Source organism: Staurois parvus, unplaced genomic scaffold, assembly GCF_062004578.1.
Source record: "Staurois parvus isolate SC_StPar_1 unplaced genomic scaffold, SC_StPar_1.0 ptg000018l, whole genome shotgun sequence".
Lineage (NCBI taxonomy): Eukaryota > Metazoa > Chordata > Amphibia > Anura > Ranidae > Staurois > Staurois parvus.
Window position 1 is genome coordinate 4,634,984 of NW_028317814.1, and position 17,562 is coordinate 4,652,545.

At 43.7% G+C, this 17,562-nt stretch overlaps 1 protein-coding gene across 2 annotated transcripts in view; it reads right to left on the reverse strand.

The window, feature by feature from the left end:
* LOC149473037 (uncharacterized) overlaps positions 1-16,387 on the reverse strand; it is a 51,265-nt gene extending 34,878 nt beyond the window's left edge. Inside the window, exon 1 of one of the 2 annotated variants that reach the window (XM_089682237.1) lies at positions 16,018-16,387. The gene's annotated coding sequence lies outside the window, so the exon portion shown is untranslated. Of the gene's footprint in view, positions 1-15,987 lie in introns of both variants that reach the window. The other variant, XM_089682228.1, reaches the window with a different exon arrangement.
* Positions 16,388-17,562: the final 1,175 nt, after the last annotated feature.

Here is a 17,562-nt window from a genome sequence, read left to right on the forward strand (position 1 = left end):
CCCCTTCACAAAACATGACTTAGTACTTGGTGGGAAATCCTTTGTTGGCAATCACAGAGGTCAGACATTTCCTGTAGTTGGCCACCAGGTTTGCACACATCTCAGAAGAGATTTTCTTTTGAATTTTTTTTGTTGCTATTCTGTCTCTCGGTGTTACAATACACCTACCATTCGATTTTTAGACTGATCATTTCTTTGTAAGTGGACAAACATTCAAAATCAGCAGGGGATCAAATACTTATTTCCTTCACTGTACTTACCTATATGGCTGCAGCTTCAGTCAGATGCTGCAGCTGTTCCACACTGATCGCTCAGTTCTCAAGCCCACTCTGAGCAAAGAACGGTGACTCTCAGGGCAGCACTGTAATGCTGAGCAAGCTGCCGATCAGGAATCTTGGTGCATCCTGACAATATTGTGACTCTGTGACATGTAGTATGGTGAAAGAGCTTAAATAGTTAAACTAAACACCACTAGACTTTGGGGACTTAAAAGTGCATCCATAGCTTCTAACTCATTTATTGATTACAGGTACTTATATAGCACCATCAGTTTAGGCAGCGCTTTACATATATTGCACATTCACATCAGTCCCTAACCCTCAAGAGGCGTACAATCTAAGGTCCCTAACTCACATCCATACATACACATACTAGGACCAATTTAGACAGGAGCCAATTAACCTACCAGCATATCTTCGGAATGTGCGAGGAAACCGGAGGAAACCCATGCAGGCACAGGGAGAACATGCAAACTCCAGGCAGGAGGTGCCGTGGTTGGGATTCAAACCAACGACCCAGGTACTACCAGGTGGAAGTGCTAACCATTTAGCCACTGTGCTGCCTACATGTTACATGGACTGTCTGTGTTTAGGAACCATATCTCTCACATCATTCCTCCTTAGTTTTTGGTTAATTGTGAAGCCAGGTATAAAAAAATGTATTATTAAAGAAAATCTATAGTCACAGCAAACAATTTCTTTTTATAACATCAGCACTGTAATAACAATACAAACAACAATTAAATCTGAAAATCCAATAGAAGCTTACTTGAAAAATCTCCTTTCATGAATATACGTAAATGTATCACAGAATTCAAAGAAGGAAATTTGTGGCGATCCTCACAAAGTAAATTTAACAACTTCAAGACTGTTCAGTCTAAAGGAGTAGGCTAGAAATAATTGCAATGTGAAAATAAATGTATAATTTTACATTTTGACCATAGATACACTTTAAAGCAGAATTCCAATCATTACCTAACTAACGCAAAACCTTCTCCCATCCCCATTCTAAAGCTGTTCTATCGAACCATGTAAAGAAAAGATCACTATACTTACCTATACTGAAGCCACTCTGGTCTGGTCCCAGGCTGAGCTGTTAGCTGTAACTTCTGACAGTTAAAGTGGAATTCCAGTGATTACCTAACTAATGCTAAACCTACTCCCACCTTCATTCTAAAGCTATTCTATCTAACCCTGTAAAGAAAATATTGTTATAATTACCTATAAGAGGCATTAACCTTTAGACCCCTTTCACACGGGTGGACTGATCAGGTCCACCTATCTGTTTTTCAGGCGGACCCAACTGGACCATCCATTGCCCTCTATGGAGGGCCCTGCACCCAATCCTATCTGATAAAAATCAGACAGACGAGGGCCTGTTCCCCATCCATCTAGCAGATTGGATCAGATGACAGTCGGATGTAAATGGACAAACAGTTCACTTACATTCACCCCATAGAGGACAGTGGGCTTTGCCCACGTTGCATATTCAGAGCAGACACGGAGCTATCATCCGCATTCTCAGCCAGAATTAGAGGAAAGATTCTGCTACAGTGAAATGGGCCTTACATACAATCTCTAAATGATAGCATTTTTTGTTGTAAAAAGTCAGGGAAAGTAGCGGTGGGCTCAACCAATCATGTCTGTCCTTTTATTTCTTCATGATTTGCATAACTGAAGGTGTGGCAGTTGCAAATCCTTTGCCTCCATACTTTGTGCCAAAAGGTGTCTCTCTTTCTCATCTCAATAATTTGGGAAGATTGGTGCAACCCTAGTCAGACTTGACTGGAAGTGAAAGGAAATCTACAAACCGAGAGCACAGACAGCTATCAAAACCCAACAAAGGTCCTAACATTTTCCTACTCAAAAACTAAAAACAAAAGTGCAAGTGGCCATTAAGATGAGCAAGTACTGTATAAATTGTGTTTTATTATGGAAAACTTTTGATGTTTTTTTGCAAACAAATGACAGCACATGAAACACAGGTACATGCTCTAACCTCACCCCTTCAGTCTCCTCTCGCATTACTAACCTACTATCCATATCGGCATGGATGTCACTCTACTTCCTCAAACTCAATCTTTCCAAAACTGAGCTCTTAGTATTCCCCCCAGCCCATGCCCCCTCCCCAGACTTCTCCATCAAGAACACAATTATCATTCCCTCCCCTCATGCCAGGATACTAGGTGTAATCCTAGACTCCCATCTGTCCTTTCACCCCCAAATCCAATCACTGTCCAAATCTTGTAGACTTCACCTCCGCAACATCTCCAAGATACGTCCGTTCCTAACCTCGGAAACCACTAAGCAACTTATTCACTCCCTTGTTATATCTCGCCTTGACTATTGCAACGCCCTCCTCATTGGCCGACCTCATCGCACGCTATCCCCTCTTCAGTCTATCATGAATGCTGCTGCCAGACTTATCCACCTTACTAACCGTTCTGTATCTGCCACCCCTCTCTGCCAATCCCTCCACTGGCTTCCCATTGTCCAACGGATAAAATTCAAAACATTAACAATAACATACAAAGCCATTTATAACTCTGCCCCAAATTACATCACCAATCTTGTCTCCAAATATCACCTATACCGTACTCTCCGCTCCTCGCAAGACCTCCTGCTCTCTAGCTCCCTTGTCTCTTCCTCCTATGCTCATCTCCAGGACTTTTCCAGAGCTTCCCCCATCCTCTAAAACTCTCTACCCCAATTTATCAAGACTATCGCCTACTCTGCTCACTTTTAGGCGATCTCTGTAAACCTATCACTTCAGGAAAGCCTATCCTGCCCTCAGCTAATAATGGAATCTTCTACTCTTCCAACCAGTCCATCCCCCACAGTTACTACCTTTTGTACCACTAGCCCCTCCCTCCTAGATTGTAAGCTCCAAGGAGCAGGGCCCTCCTTTCCCTCTTGTATTGAACTGTATTGTTGCTGTTTTGTCTCCCATTATAATGTAAAGCGCGGAGCAAACTGTTAGCGCTATATAAATCCTGTATAATAATATAATAATAATAGTCTCTCTAAAAACTGTTGCCTCATCTGTCCAAGCCTTGTTTGCACTGCTGTGTTGAGCATTTCCTGAAGTGCAACAATACTTAACATGAAGATTCCCTTTAAACTCAATGGTGCCAATGCCAATTCCTTCCCAGGCCCCCTGCCACTTGCCACATATCTTGTAATGGCCATCACTGGTGTTATAGAAGTTCTTGTGGGCCCTTCCCAGGTGGATAAAAATCACCAAATGCAGCACAGAAACTATCCTCCATCCCGAATACTCCACTGTGTTCACAGGACTGAGGTTGCAAGAAGGAGACAGGCTGTTAGGTACAAAAAAAAGCAAAAAATGTTGTGTCTTGCATTTTCAGATGTACAAAAAATGCACCATTCTTCCCCAAAAAAGCTCATGCATTTTTTCAGGTGATAAGTCGCCGCAGGGCGCTCAGGTGTGAATGGGCAACTAAAAACAAAAAGTTGCCAGTGGCCATTGAGATGAGCAAGTATAAGCGGTGCTGTATTCTAGAAAACTTTTGATGGTTTTTTTTGCAAAAAATGGCAGCATATCAAACACATGCACTGTACATGCTCTAGTCTCTGAAAAACCTGCACATTTCCTGCCAAAACACCTTTTTTTTTATCAGAGTACAGAATCATGTTTGTTCAAAGGATGTTTGAATCTTACTTTTGACTGACTTCAAACATGCATGGGACAAACATATTTTTATACTAACAAAAACTAAAAAAAAAGAGAAAGATCTTAAAAATTACAACTTGCCTGACAATGCATTTCAGTAATATTCAATGATGGTAATTCTCATACACAGTTATTGCTAAATTTGGCTTACAGTATCTAAAGCTGGTGCACATGCTTACATTCTTTCATTCAGTCCCATTGGGTGAAATGATAGAAATCGGTCTATTTTCCCATACATAGTAAGCTTGAATAGAGGAAAGTCAGTGGCTGGCTATTGTATTCAACAACTTCTGTTCTGGTGACTGCTGAATACATGAACAGTTTGAGAATTTTGGACCAGCTCTTTTGCCACAAATCAAAGTACAGTGAAGGGGTTGGTTGACAGGGCCACCCACAGCTCACATTTTGGTCTATTCAGCAGCAATCAACCAAAATCCAAGCAGTGTATGGTCAGCTTAACAGATGAAAACTAAGAAAAATCTGATTCCATGTAGCCATACAGCATCAGACTAGAAAATAGAATATAGACAATAATTATAGATATCCTACATTTTTCATAGTGAAATGTCTGTAAAAGTTTTGAGTTGCCCATAATATTCTGGGTTACTGTATTTAAAAAAAACACCAGGCTGGAGACCCTGGTATGGCTATATCTGTACATCTGAACTCCATCTCAAATGCATTTTATTGATCTGTTTTCTTCCATGATCAATTATAGCACCAAAGAAGACCATGAAATTGCTATGGGGCCCCGATGCACGGTGTTGGTTGTGGGGGGGTGGTTGGAGTTTTCTGCTACACAGTGCTTTTTCTGTAGAGGAAGTGCCTCCAGGATGTAGAATATAGAGATGGGGACCCCTTAATGGTTCTGCCATGGGGCCTCATCACACACTGCTATGTCTCTGCATTTGCCCATCCAGAAACAAGTCACACATGCACTGGCAGCTGCCACTATCTTCGCCTAACAGTAGAACATACTCAGCCCCTTTGCTCAACTCTACAAATTGCTATGGGGCCCAGATGCACGGTGTTGGTTGTGGGGGGGTGGTTGGAGTTTTCTGCTACACAGTGCTTTTTCTGTAGAGGAAGTGCCTCCAGGATGTAGAATACAGAGATGGGGACTCCTTAATGGGTCTGCCATGGGGCCTCATCACACACTGCTATGTCTCTGCATTTGCCCATCCAGAAACAAGTCACACATGCACTGGCAGCTGCCACTATCTTCGCCTAACAGTAGAACATACTCAGCCCCTTTGCTCAACTCTACAAAGATCTGGCTAAAGCTAGCTTATGTACTCTCAGATTTTTCTTTCTCAGGCCTTTGGCTGAACAAGAGGAATCTGTCGCTTTTCCCCATTCACGTTAACCAGCGTGGGAGAAGCAATTCCCTACTGCCAACGACTGCATTCTGATAGCCAGCACCTGCATACGTTGGCAGCAGCTGAAATTAGCTCCGTAAATGGCAGGTTAAAGGAAGCCAAAGGGCAAATGCAGAATGGAACTGGTAGGTCGAAGTCAAAGTTGACTTTGGCTGGATGGGCTGGGAAATAATTTTCATCATTTCTATGTAATCAATTTGTCCTGGCATTAATTTGATAAATATATTAAGGGACTTTCAACCGAGTTCAGCTTCTGATAATAGCCGGATTTACATCTTAGAAGCCTATAGGCAGAGAATTCTGAAGCCCCCCAATAAAAAAAGGACAGGGAGGCCAACTTTTTTTTTCTTGATAAAATATTTTTCTATAAATATTCACATGTGTAAAGGAGAATGCTGCAGACTTTGGTATAAAGAGGAATGCTATGGACTTTGATGTAAAGGGGAACACTGTGGACTGTGATATAAAGGGGAACTTTGATGTGTGGGGGTCTCTGGTCACCAGAGCCCCCCCCCCACATACAAGAATCCCCAGAGATACCCTTACATCAGAGTCCCCAAAGTTCTACTTTACATCAGAATCTGCAGGGTTCCCCTTACAATGCATCACACTGCCCCCTAAGAGCCTACACAGAGTGGCTGGAGTGCCAAATCGCTTCAGCTGCTCTGCGATTTCATGCTGTTTCAGTGTGAATTCGCCATAAGAGGGAAAAAGGGAGGAGGGAGAGGAGAGATAAAAATAGGAGGGAGAGAAATGGGGGAAATGGGAAAATAGGAGAGAGATAGAGGAAGTGGAGAAAGGGAGGGGGATGAGAAAGGGAGAGGTGGATGAGAGAAGGGGTGGGGGGTGAGAGAAAGAGGGGGTGGGCGGTGACAGAGAGGGGGGAGTGGGGGGTGACAGAGAGGGGAGGGTGGGGGGTAACTGAGAGGGGGTGGGGGTTTGAGAGAGAAAGGGGGTGGGGGTGACGGGGGGGTGAGAGAGAAAGAGGGGGGTTGGGGGGTGCGTGAGAGAAGGAGTGAGGGAGGAGTGAGAGAGAGAGGGGATGGGGTGGGGTGGGGGGGTGAGAAAGAGAGAGGGGGTGGGGGAGTGAGAGAGAGAGGAGGGTGAGGGTGATTGAGAGAGAAAGGGGGTGAGGGGTGAGAGTGAGGTGATGGGGGGTGAGATATAGAGGGAGTGGGAAGTGAGTGAGAGAGGGGGTGGGTGTTGAGGGAGTGATGAGAGAGGGGGAGGAGGGGAGGTGAGAGAGAGGGTGACTGTGAGAGAGAGGGGGTGGAGGTGCGGGGGATTATGAGAGAGTGGGGGGGTGAGAGACGGGGAGAGTGTGGTGGGGGAGGTGAGAAAGAGAGAGGGGTGAGACTCTCCCTCCTCATCTTCCCCCGGCCCCTTACTCCTCAGCAGCTGCTTCCTGCACATCCTGTCCAGGCACACAGCCGGCACTGTCATCCTCATTGGGGACACAGATAGCACAGCTTGAGACTTCATCTGAGGGAATGGCATGTGCTGTGTGTGTGTACCTGGACTGAGCCGTGTACAGTGCTGAGTATTGTAAGTGTAGCGCTACCCTCATGAGGGCCGCTGTGTTTCTAGATACCCCTAAGTCCCGCACAGCCAGGCAACATGCATTGTCCACACCTGCATCCACAGTCAGTGAACAGTCTATGAGCTTGGTTTTTGTTATCTTATAAGGGGAAATAACTTGGATAAGGTAATAGGGATTACGGGACACCAAATTGACTAAATCAGTGCACGGGGACAACGTCCTTCCTATTTACCAAAACAGATCCTGATCTGTTCTTTTCCTTGAAAACAGCCAGTCTTTGCGGATCAGCAGCAACAGCCCCTTACAGGCTAGGGGCTCGCAGCTCCTCTAAAAGTTAGCTTAGCTTGCTGCAAACTACTTGCAGACATACAGTGTCTCATCTCCCATGTAGAACTGCTCCCAGCTCCACAGCCTGCAGACACTACTAGCCCTCCTGGCTGTTCTGAAGATCTCCAAGTCCAACTCCCCTTCCAGCCTGACTCTCCCATATTTAGATTGCAAGCTCTATGAGCAAAGCCATCTTATTCCTTCTGTACTGAACTGTATTGTAATTGTACTGTTGGCGCTATATAAATCCTGTATAATAATAATATTTATGGGTTGGTCTCATCACTCTACCTGGGCTTCCAAACCTGGAATTGATTAGACTCCCATAAATATGCAGATTAGGTCTCCAACCACTGGTTTCTGGAAGGTTACATGGTCCTCCAGAATCAGGTGGAGGCGATAGAGTCCCAATCTGTTAAGCCATCCAGCCTGACCTGCAGTAACTCGACCTAATTGCATACTCACACAGTTACCATGAGTCATACACAATAAATTAACCTACACTATCCTAGTAGAACACTAGAGGGTGCTACATAAGGAAGAAGGATTACTCACTCAGTCCCATCATTGGTTCCTCTTCTCCAATCTCTTCCCTTATCCAGGGATCTTAGTCAGCCTCCTCCATGGTTGCTCTAGTCCTTGCTGCTTGAATTATCTCTGGCTCTCATGGGGCCCCATACTGACCTCGGACCCTCGTAAAGTGCTGTCCAAGGCGCTGCCTCTGCCACCGGCAAGAGCTGCTTTGGATGTTGAGAGCGGTGTGTTGCATTTATGAATCCACAACCTGTGCAATGTCACCTGCGCACCGACCCTGACCGCATGTTGTGTTGCCTTTTATGGGGCATCAGAGAGGCCCGGGGGGGGCAATTGTCACCATTTCCCCTGGCCCAGTCTGCCCCTAGAGGGGCGCCTCTCTAGGAAGGGTGCCTGTAGGCACAGTACCTACTGGGAATTCCAGCCCTGCTTCTGATTAACATTTGTCTTTAAGGCAGCCTTTCTCAACCTGTTTAAAACACAGAGAAACTCTTGAAAAAATGTTTTGGTATCCAGGAGCCCCTGATAATAATTACTGTGCCTACAACTCACTGTACTTTACTAGGCTGCTCCATGGGAAATATTTTCCTTACGTTTGTGGTCATTGGGAAGAATTACCCTCTTACAGATAATTGAAAAGTTCATTGTGTCAGTGGGAACTTATCTGAGAAGTAGAAATTACTGATTGCCCATGGAACACCTAGCAACATCTGGAGGACCCAGGGTTCCAAAGAACTCCAGTTGAGAAAAGTTGTTTTAAAGTTATCAGATTGATACAAACAAATTCACAATTTGTGCTGTAGAATACACTCCTATTAGCATCAACAGCAACGCAACAGACAATAAGATGACGTATGTGACCAAACACTCTTACCTGTACTGTGTTTAGTATTGCAGTTATTAACTATAACATTTACTTTGTCATTTGCTTAAGGTGATGTTAAACTCTGGATTTAAAAAAATCTATTCAAGTATATATTCCTAAATCAAAAAAGTCCTTTCTATTGCTCTCAGCTTCTTCCAAATCTCCATTTGTTTTGCTTCTGTTTGGTTTGGCTTCGGTTTGAACCGCATCCAATCCACAACATGCAAAATAACATTGCTTCCTATGTTGTCATATACGTCTGGTGCACTGGCAGTGCGGATTCAGTACGGATTGAAAAAGAGTCATGTCCGATTTCTGAGCAGTGCGGTCTGGTTCAGGTGCGAATTACAGGCTAATTGACTACTATGGGAACCATTTCTGAATCGCACATTTCATGAGTTTGTGAACACAATTTCAGGCCGGTTTTCTCTCCTGATCCTGATATAAACCTGACTTGATCCTGATCTAAACCAGACCTGAACCGCTGAACAACTACTTTGTCAATTAGCTGTGAAAATGGAACTTCAGTTTGCACCGGACATGTGTGAATCTGTACTTAGAGGGTGGCTATGTTCATTCTCCATGGCCCCACTGTATGTAGGAACCCTCTCTTGCTTGCCCTGAGATGGACTATGGAATGTGTAGTGCACATAGGGCACTGCTTTGAACATGGCTGAAACCATTGTGCACTGCTTGTTACAAACAAATGCAAGTGAGGGGGAAGAGGAGCTTACAGAGAATATTACATGAAGGCAGAAAAACACAGTAGGAAATGATTTAATAAAAAATAGATGACAAAGTTTTAAAATGATTGTAAACTTTTTTTTTTAATAACAAGCATGTCATATTTACCTGTGAAATGGTTTTGCACAAAGCAGCACTAATCCTCCTCTTCTGGGTTCTTCTGCTGGTGCTCTGGGCTCCTCCCCTTCTTCGTGTGCCACCATAGGGAGCCACTTGCTATGGAGACACTCATGTGGGCTCGATCCTCAGTCCTGCTTTGTTTGTCCATTGACACACACAGTGTGGCTTGGCCCTTCCCCTCACTCATCGCTGGATTTGACTGACAGCAGCAGGAGCCAATGGCTTCCTCTGCTCTCATTGAGTTCAGTGAGAAGGGAGAGAAAGAGAACTGCTGCACTCAGGCACAGTGCTGGATCGAGATCAGGCTCAAGTAAGTATTTGGGGGACAGGGGCCTAACAATAGAAGTTTTTTTTAAAGTTTAATGCAGAGAATGCATTAAAGTCTAACTAAAGGCAAATCTTTTTTTTTTTAGTTTTATACAGAGTGGAAAGGGATTAGAATTCTTGCCAATTTTTATTGCTGTCTGTGCCCCTGTTAAGGAGATTCACCCTCTCTATTTGTACTGTTTATCATTATTATTGAAAGTAAAAGAAAATCCCAAATATTGGCTTGTCCCCAGAAAAGTAATAGAGAAGAAATCTTCCAATGGGGACACTAGTTCCGGTAACCTGGGAGTTCCCAAGGAATTCCCTTAATTTGCAGGAATTTCCTCTCACTTCCTGTTTGGCTATGGGACAGGAAGTGAAGGGAAATCCCACCAATGGGACACAGTGAGAAAAAAAAAAAAAATGACAGGGCTTATAACTCTCCTTTGCCCTTTCCAAAGTAAAAAAAAAAGTTTTGCCTATAGTTCCACTTTAAAGCGGAGCTCCACCCAAAAGGGGAAGTTCCGCTTTAAGGACTGCTCCCCCACTCCTCATTAAGAATTGGCACCTTTTGGGGGCTGGTACCCGAATTTGACAGGTTCCCGCTCCCACTTATGGTCCGATCGCCTAGGCGATCAGAAGCGGAAGGTGTCCTCCCTCCCTGTCATCTTTTGGGACACGTGACAGGTCCCAGAAGACTACAGGACCATTCATGAAGTGCAGCGCTACTCCCGCATGCGCAGTGGGTACCCGGCTGTGAAACTGCAAGCTATCACAGCCGGCCTGCCCACACCGAAGATGCCTGCCTCCTGGAATACAGGATGGCTGGTGAAATGGCCTGCGGGGGACACACCGAGGGACAGGTAAGTGGCTGTTTTTTAAAAGTCAGCAGCTACAGTTTTTGTAGCTGCTGACTTTTATTTTTTGACAGGATGACTGGAACTCCGCTTTAAGGTAAAATTGAGTTGCCACCTCATCCCTTTAAACCCGAACACATAACAATTACACAGATTCTGAGGCTAATTTAATGCAGATAAGGCTCTAAGGCTACGTTCACACTAGCGTTGTGTGCAGGCGGCAGAGAGGCATTTGGGAAGCCTTTTTACTGCTTCCCAAACGCCTCTGCCAATTCTGCACATTACAGCACATGGTGCTGTTCTAACGGGAGCGTTTGTGTCGCGTCGCATTGCGTTGCGGCAAAACGGACGCCTCTGGTCGAGTCAGGAGGCGTTGCAGCCTCCTATTCTAGTATATGGTGCCACTCCGCAAACGCCCGGCCGGCGTTTGCACAGCGGTAACAACATTCAAAGTGCATTATAGGCATTTGTGGGGCGTTTTTAACGCTCGGCAAACGCCTAGCAACTGCCGCTAAACCGCGCATGCGGCGTTTGCGGAGTGTTTGCTGAGCGTTAAAAAACGCTCCGCAAAAGCCGGACCAACGCTTGCCAAACGCTATAGGGGCGTTTGGCAAGCGTTGGTAAAACAGCCAAGTGTGAACGAGCCCTAAGTGAGTTTAATTACCACATTAATCAGCCACAGAACCTGTGTAATTAATATGTGGTCAGGTTTAAATGGATGAGGTGGCAACCCTGAGGTAAAAACCTTCAGCCTTTACAATCGCTTTAAGCAGTGGACGTGTATGTAGGTTTTTTTTTTCTCTTAGAATATCATTTAGTGTCAAGAATTCTAAGTTTAGTGTCACTGTAGGAATTTAAGAGACAATTGTTACAATGTGAACACACTGGAGTTGATTTACTAAAGGAGTTGAGTGTGTTTACTTTGCAAATTTTCACTTAGCATAGTAAACGAGGTGGCTCTAAATGCATAGAATACCCAACCATTTCCAAGGGGAAAAAAAGCATAATCTGCAGCGTTTTGCAGAAATGTTTTCTGGAAAGGGTCAGAGACTTTTTTGAATGCAAAAAGTTGCGTTTTTGGTTCTATAGACTTCAGTGGAAACACTGCAGAAAAGCATGCGGTGCATTTTTGTTGCATTTTTGCTGCGTTTTTGCCACGTTTTTGATGCGTTTTAAATCTGCCTAGCAACAAGAAAAGTTTAAAAAAATGAAAAACACCTCCCACAAAACGCGGCAAAAACGAAAACCGCAACACAAAACGCATTGCAGAAATGGCTCAAACGCAAGCTGCATAAGTGTGAACCTAGGGTTATGTGCTGTGAGTAATTGATCACTAATGCTGAGGTCTGCTGGGTGAGATAATAAACAATCACAACATGAAACTCTACAGCACCCTTCCGAAGTAAACAGCTGTGACCGATTAAGTATTCTTCTCTCTTCCTCACGATAAGGGAGTGGTGTATTAACTGTATGTTTGCCAAAAAAATGCCTGTCATAATATTGTTTTCAGGTTTATGGTACACAACAGTTAAAGCAAGGATTGATTTTCTTCTACATCAGAACCAGTAAGATGTTGGTGCTTTGATCTTTTAGAAATAAACTACCAAGCAAGCCTTCATTTACTACAAACTCTTTCTGATTATATCACAGCCTGGTCAACCATAAGCAGAGCAATACCATGGCATCATTTATAACAATTGGGATGGACAGGGGTTAAATGGAAAATATGGCACACAGATTTTATAACATGTTCCCATTACTAAAGAAGTAGCAGCTGTTCAAAGTGTACATTTACTTAGCAAAGGTGTGTTTTTGATGAGATAGGTCAATGATAAGGTAGATGTCCAAAGATTGGCAAAAAAAATTGTGTAAGGTCTAAAGCAGTGGTCTCCAAACTGCGGCCAGGAGACTGGATGCCCCCTTCACTTGCCTTTATCTGGCCCTTGGGGCACTATTCCTCACCTTAAAACGAGACACTGTTCTCTCAACAGATATCAATAAAGGGACACTATTCCTCACCTTAATACGAGACACTATTCTGCCAACAGACATCAATAATGGGGCACTATTCCTCACCTTAATACGAGACACTGTTCTGCCAACAGACATCAAGAATGGGGCACTATTCCTCACCTTAATACGAGACACTATTCTGCCAACAGACATCAATAATGGGGCACTATTCCTCACCTTAATACGAGACACTGTTCTGCCAACAGACATCAAGAATGGGGCACTATTCCTCACCTTAATACGAGACACTATTCTGCCAACAGACATCAATAATGGGGCACTATTCCTCACCTTAATACGAGACACTATTCTGCCAACAGACATCAATAATGGGGCACTATTCCTCACCTTAATACGAGACACTGTTCTGCCAACAGACATCAAGAATGGGGCACTATTCCTCACCTTAATACGAGACACTGTTCTGCCAACAGACATCAAGAATGGGGCACTATTCCTCACCTTAATACGAGACACTGTTCTGCCAACAGACATCAACAATGGGGCACTATTCCTCACCTTAATACGAGACACTGTTCTGCCAACAGACATCAAGAATGGGGCACTATTCCTCACCTTAATACGAGACACTATTCTGCCAACAGACATCAATAATGGGGCACTATTCCTCACCTTAATACGAGACATTGTTCTGCCAACAGACATCAATAATGGGGCACTATTCCTCACCTTAATACGAGACACTGTTCTGCCAACAGACATCAATAATGGGGCACTATTCCTCCCAGTGATACCAACGATGAGGTACTGTTCCTCCCCCTAATATGATGTGCGATGTGGCGACGTTTACCACCACTGATGCCAGGAAAATTCTCACTCCCTCTGGCCCCCCTAAAGTTTGAAGGGCCATAAACTGGCCCTTTATTTAGAAAGTCTGGAGACCCCTGGTCTAAAGGAAAAACATATCATGAGATATTGCAGGAGCTTGATATGTACAGCTAGAAGGAAAGAAGGAAAAGGGGGCATGATTAAGTTGTTTAAATACACTAAGGGTGTAAATAAAGTTCAGGAAGGTAGTATTTTCAGTAAGAAGATGAGATCAAGAACATGGTGACATGACCTCAAACTATCGAAAGAGTACTAAGTACTTACAATTGGTATCCAGCAGAGGTAGAAAGCTGGACACAGCAACACTTTGTGCTATAGCCTGATACACAGTGGCCGATTAGCCAGTGTGTATGTGAACAAAACTCCATAGAAATGCCGATCATGGGCTCTGTGTCCAGGGTCAGTTGGAGATGAGTAGTTATACGTATGTGAACAGCAGTGGTGCTGGGCAGAGTACAAATCTGAAAATCTGACAGCTGCTGCTGGTCGCACCCAGGGGCGGACTGACAACTCATGGGGCCCCCGGGCAATAGGGGATCATGGGGCCCCTGTGTCCTTGCCCAAACTCCAAAAAGCCTATGAAAAAGGTACCAGGGGCATCTCATGGGGCCCCCTACTGACCCCGGGCCTTCGGGCAGTGCCCGAGTTTCCAAATGATCACGCTGCCCCTGGCCACACCCAGGCTGTCTGAACTTAGTCTGAGGGCTCATTCACATGAGCAACAGTTCTCGCCACCCCCCCCCCCCCAAAAGCACTAGATATCTTTACTGAGGTTTTTGAAAGGTGTTGATGAGTTGATATGGTGCCTCCTCACTGCCTGATTTAATTACTCTGTAAATGTCGCACCACTGTGCTGCAGTTGTGTGCATTGCATGCAGTTGCGGCACAGCCCCATAGACTTGCATGGGTTGTGTTCGGTGGCAGTAACCTGAATGTGATATGTTAGTTAATTTTTATTGCTATGGCATGTGTACAGCCCTGATCAGCTACATGTCTGTGTACAGGTGGGTGGCTGGGAGGCAGTAAAACCACGGCTCAACCAATTGGCTTTACTGACCGCTGGCTGCACATGTGAACAAACCTTAAAGCGGTTGAGAATTGTCACTCAAAAAAAGAAAAAGTGAAACATTCACTTCAATTTTCCAATCATATGAAAATCAAATTCCTGGTTACTTACTGCATCTGAACATTTGAGTGAACCTTCTCAACTCCTTTAGAAAATCAGCTTCACTGAATCAGAAAACAGCAAAGTGAATTTAATATGCTTTGGAGAAGGCTAAATTCACACCTAAGCAGTTTGTGTTTGATCCGTTTCTGCAGTGCTTTTTGTGGTCCATTTTGCGCTTTTGCATATGCGTTTTTCATGCATTTTGTGGTTTTATTTATTTATTTTCTTGTTGCTAAGCAGATCAAAATGCAAAACGCATTAAAAATGCAAATTGCACTACATGCTTTTCTGCAGCATTTCCATTGAAGTCTATAGAACCAAAAACGCAACTTTTTGCTTTAAAAAAAGTCCCTGACCTTTTCCAAAAAACACGGAGATGTGAACGTGTCCCATAGGAAATCATATTAAATAGACTGTATTGCGTTTCTGGAAAATGCTTAGGAGTGAACCTGGGGTAAAGCAACTCTACTGTACTTCTACAAAAATATTAAGAAAAAAATAAAATAAAAATAAATAAATAAATACACAAACATTTGAGACCATGTTTTTTTCTGCCATCTATTCTGTAAATAAAGTAAAGCTGTGTTCACGTTGGATACCCAATTACATATTAACATAAATCCAATTGTTTTACTCTCCGTGCTCATGATTGGGTATTCGAAGTGAACACGGGTTCATTTTATTTACAAGCAATATTATTATTATTATACAGGATTTATATAGCACCAACAGTTTGCTCAGCGCTTTACAATATAACGGGAGACAATACAGCAATAATACAGTTCAATACAAGAGGGATAGGAGGGCCTGATCCTGGGAGCTTACAATCTAGGAGTGTACAACCTTTTGTAAAACACCCCAATGCAACTTCTCCGCAGCGAGTGGCATATTGGCCATCTTCTTACCTCTGTGCAAGCAGTCAGGATCCCCCAAAACAAATTCGTATAACCTGCTTATAGTTGGAGCTGATCTCCTGAAATCACTTGTGTCCAGGGGCGGACTGACCATTTGGAAACTCGGGCACTGCCCGAGGGCCCGGGGTCAGTAGGGGGCCCCATGAGATGCCCCTGGTACCTTTTTCATAGGCTTTTTTGAGTTTGGGCAAGGACACAGGGGCCCCATGATCCCCTATTGCCCGGGGGCCCCATGAGTTGTCAGTCCGCCCCTGCTTGTGTCCATACACAATCAGATTGTCTCACGATTGCATCTATTCAACTCACACAATTCCTCTAATCAGACACAATCTTATTAATCTTGTTGCTTTTGATAAACACTGATCTATAGTCATGTCAGATGACATTTGGTAAACTTACATTACAATCTGCCCATGGAGCAGCTGTTACCTGGATCAATAGCCTTCCGCGAAATTGTTCTTTTCTCGTTATATCTCTCCATGGGCCGAAGATGCGTTTCTTACAGTTCTTATCTAAACATCACACGTATTTCCTCTTCAGCTCTCAGGCAGGATTGCCCAGCCTACCATATTAAATTTGTTTTGTTTTTTTTTCCTTCTGTACTTTGTGATCACACTGCTTCCCAGCACTGACACATATCGTGGGCAGGACACTATGCAAATCTCATCTCCTCCAGCTTGGAAAGCTGCTACGTCTCTCACATACTGGAATTCCCCTAGCGAATCTTCTCCAAAACACACTTCCTAGGAAGAGCGATATCAGGACATTTCGAAACTAGTATCATTGGGAACAAAGTTCACCTACAATGGCAGCTGGGCTGAGCTAAACATTTTCATTAGAAGTCCCTTGTAGGAAATGAACTTGGCAGAGCGCCTAGGAGCCAAGCAGCATGCATGCAACAGATGAGTGAGGATCCTGCAATTAGAAACATAGAATAGTGACGGCAGAAAGAAAGACCAAGTGGTCCATCAAGTCTGCCCCCTTTTTATTTTTTTAGTTTTGCTTGAATAGAGATCTACTGTATATTTGTCCTAAGCAGGTCTGAATCCACTTGCCGGAAGCCTGTTCCCAGCATCAACTTCTTTTTCGGTATATTTGTCCAAGATCAGTTGTGAACTTTCCCCCTGCTAGTTTGAGGTCTTGCCCCCGTGTTCTTGAACTTGGCTTCATATGCCCTCCTGAACCTTATTCACCCCTTGATATATTTAAAGGTTTTGGCCATGTCTCCCCTTTCCCTTATTTCCTCCAGACTGGACTTATTATCCTCCCTGGCGGTCTAACTAATCAATATTTTTGAATGTCAAAGTGGTACATTGTTTTGCATTGAAATTTGTTGTTTTATATTGTAGGCCTGTAATTCTTAGTTATAACTCACTTAAATCTGTCCAAACAAGAGTCTAGTAAACATCCCGGGTATGAAAAAAATTTGAAACACAAAATCATAAATTATAATATAATAAATAATTATAAAAAATAATAATATAATAATGAATGTAATTCAATAATATAATAAAACCAAAAACACTGATATTTGAAATAGAGCGCCAAGTTCGCACATCACTGAGCAAAGTCGCAGAATCGTTTTCAGTGTCTGATGACGAATTTCCCCACAAATCATTATCACTCAATTCTGCAAGTAGTTCTAATTTACTATTGCTGTCTTCTAGCCGGTCTAAAACCGCTTTTGACCTAAAGGGACACTTTTTGGATGCCATGGACGTTCTCAAGTATCGAGGCAGAAAGAACGGTAAAAGTGCAGGCAGGGCACAGGACAAAGCACTCGGGACAAAATGTATGTGAAATGGTTTGATACAGTAATGTAATCCTAACAGATCACAATGTATTGTGTGTATGTCATATTTTTACTTTTTTGAATCTCTCGCTGGTTCCGCTCCCCTGTATCCTGACTCTCGCAGGGAACGGAACTCAGAAGACAGATGCCGGCATTGGCCGGAGGACACAGCGGGAGGACAT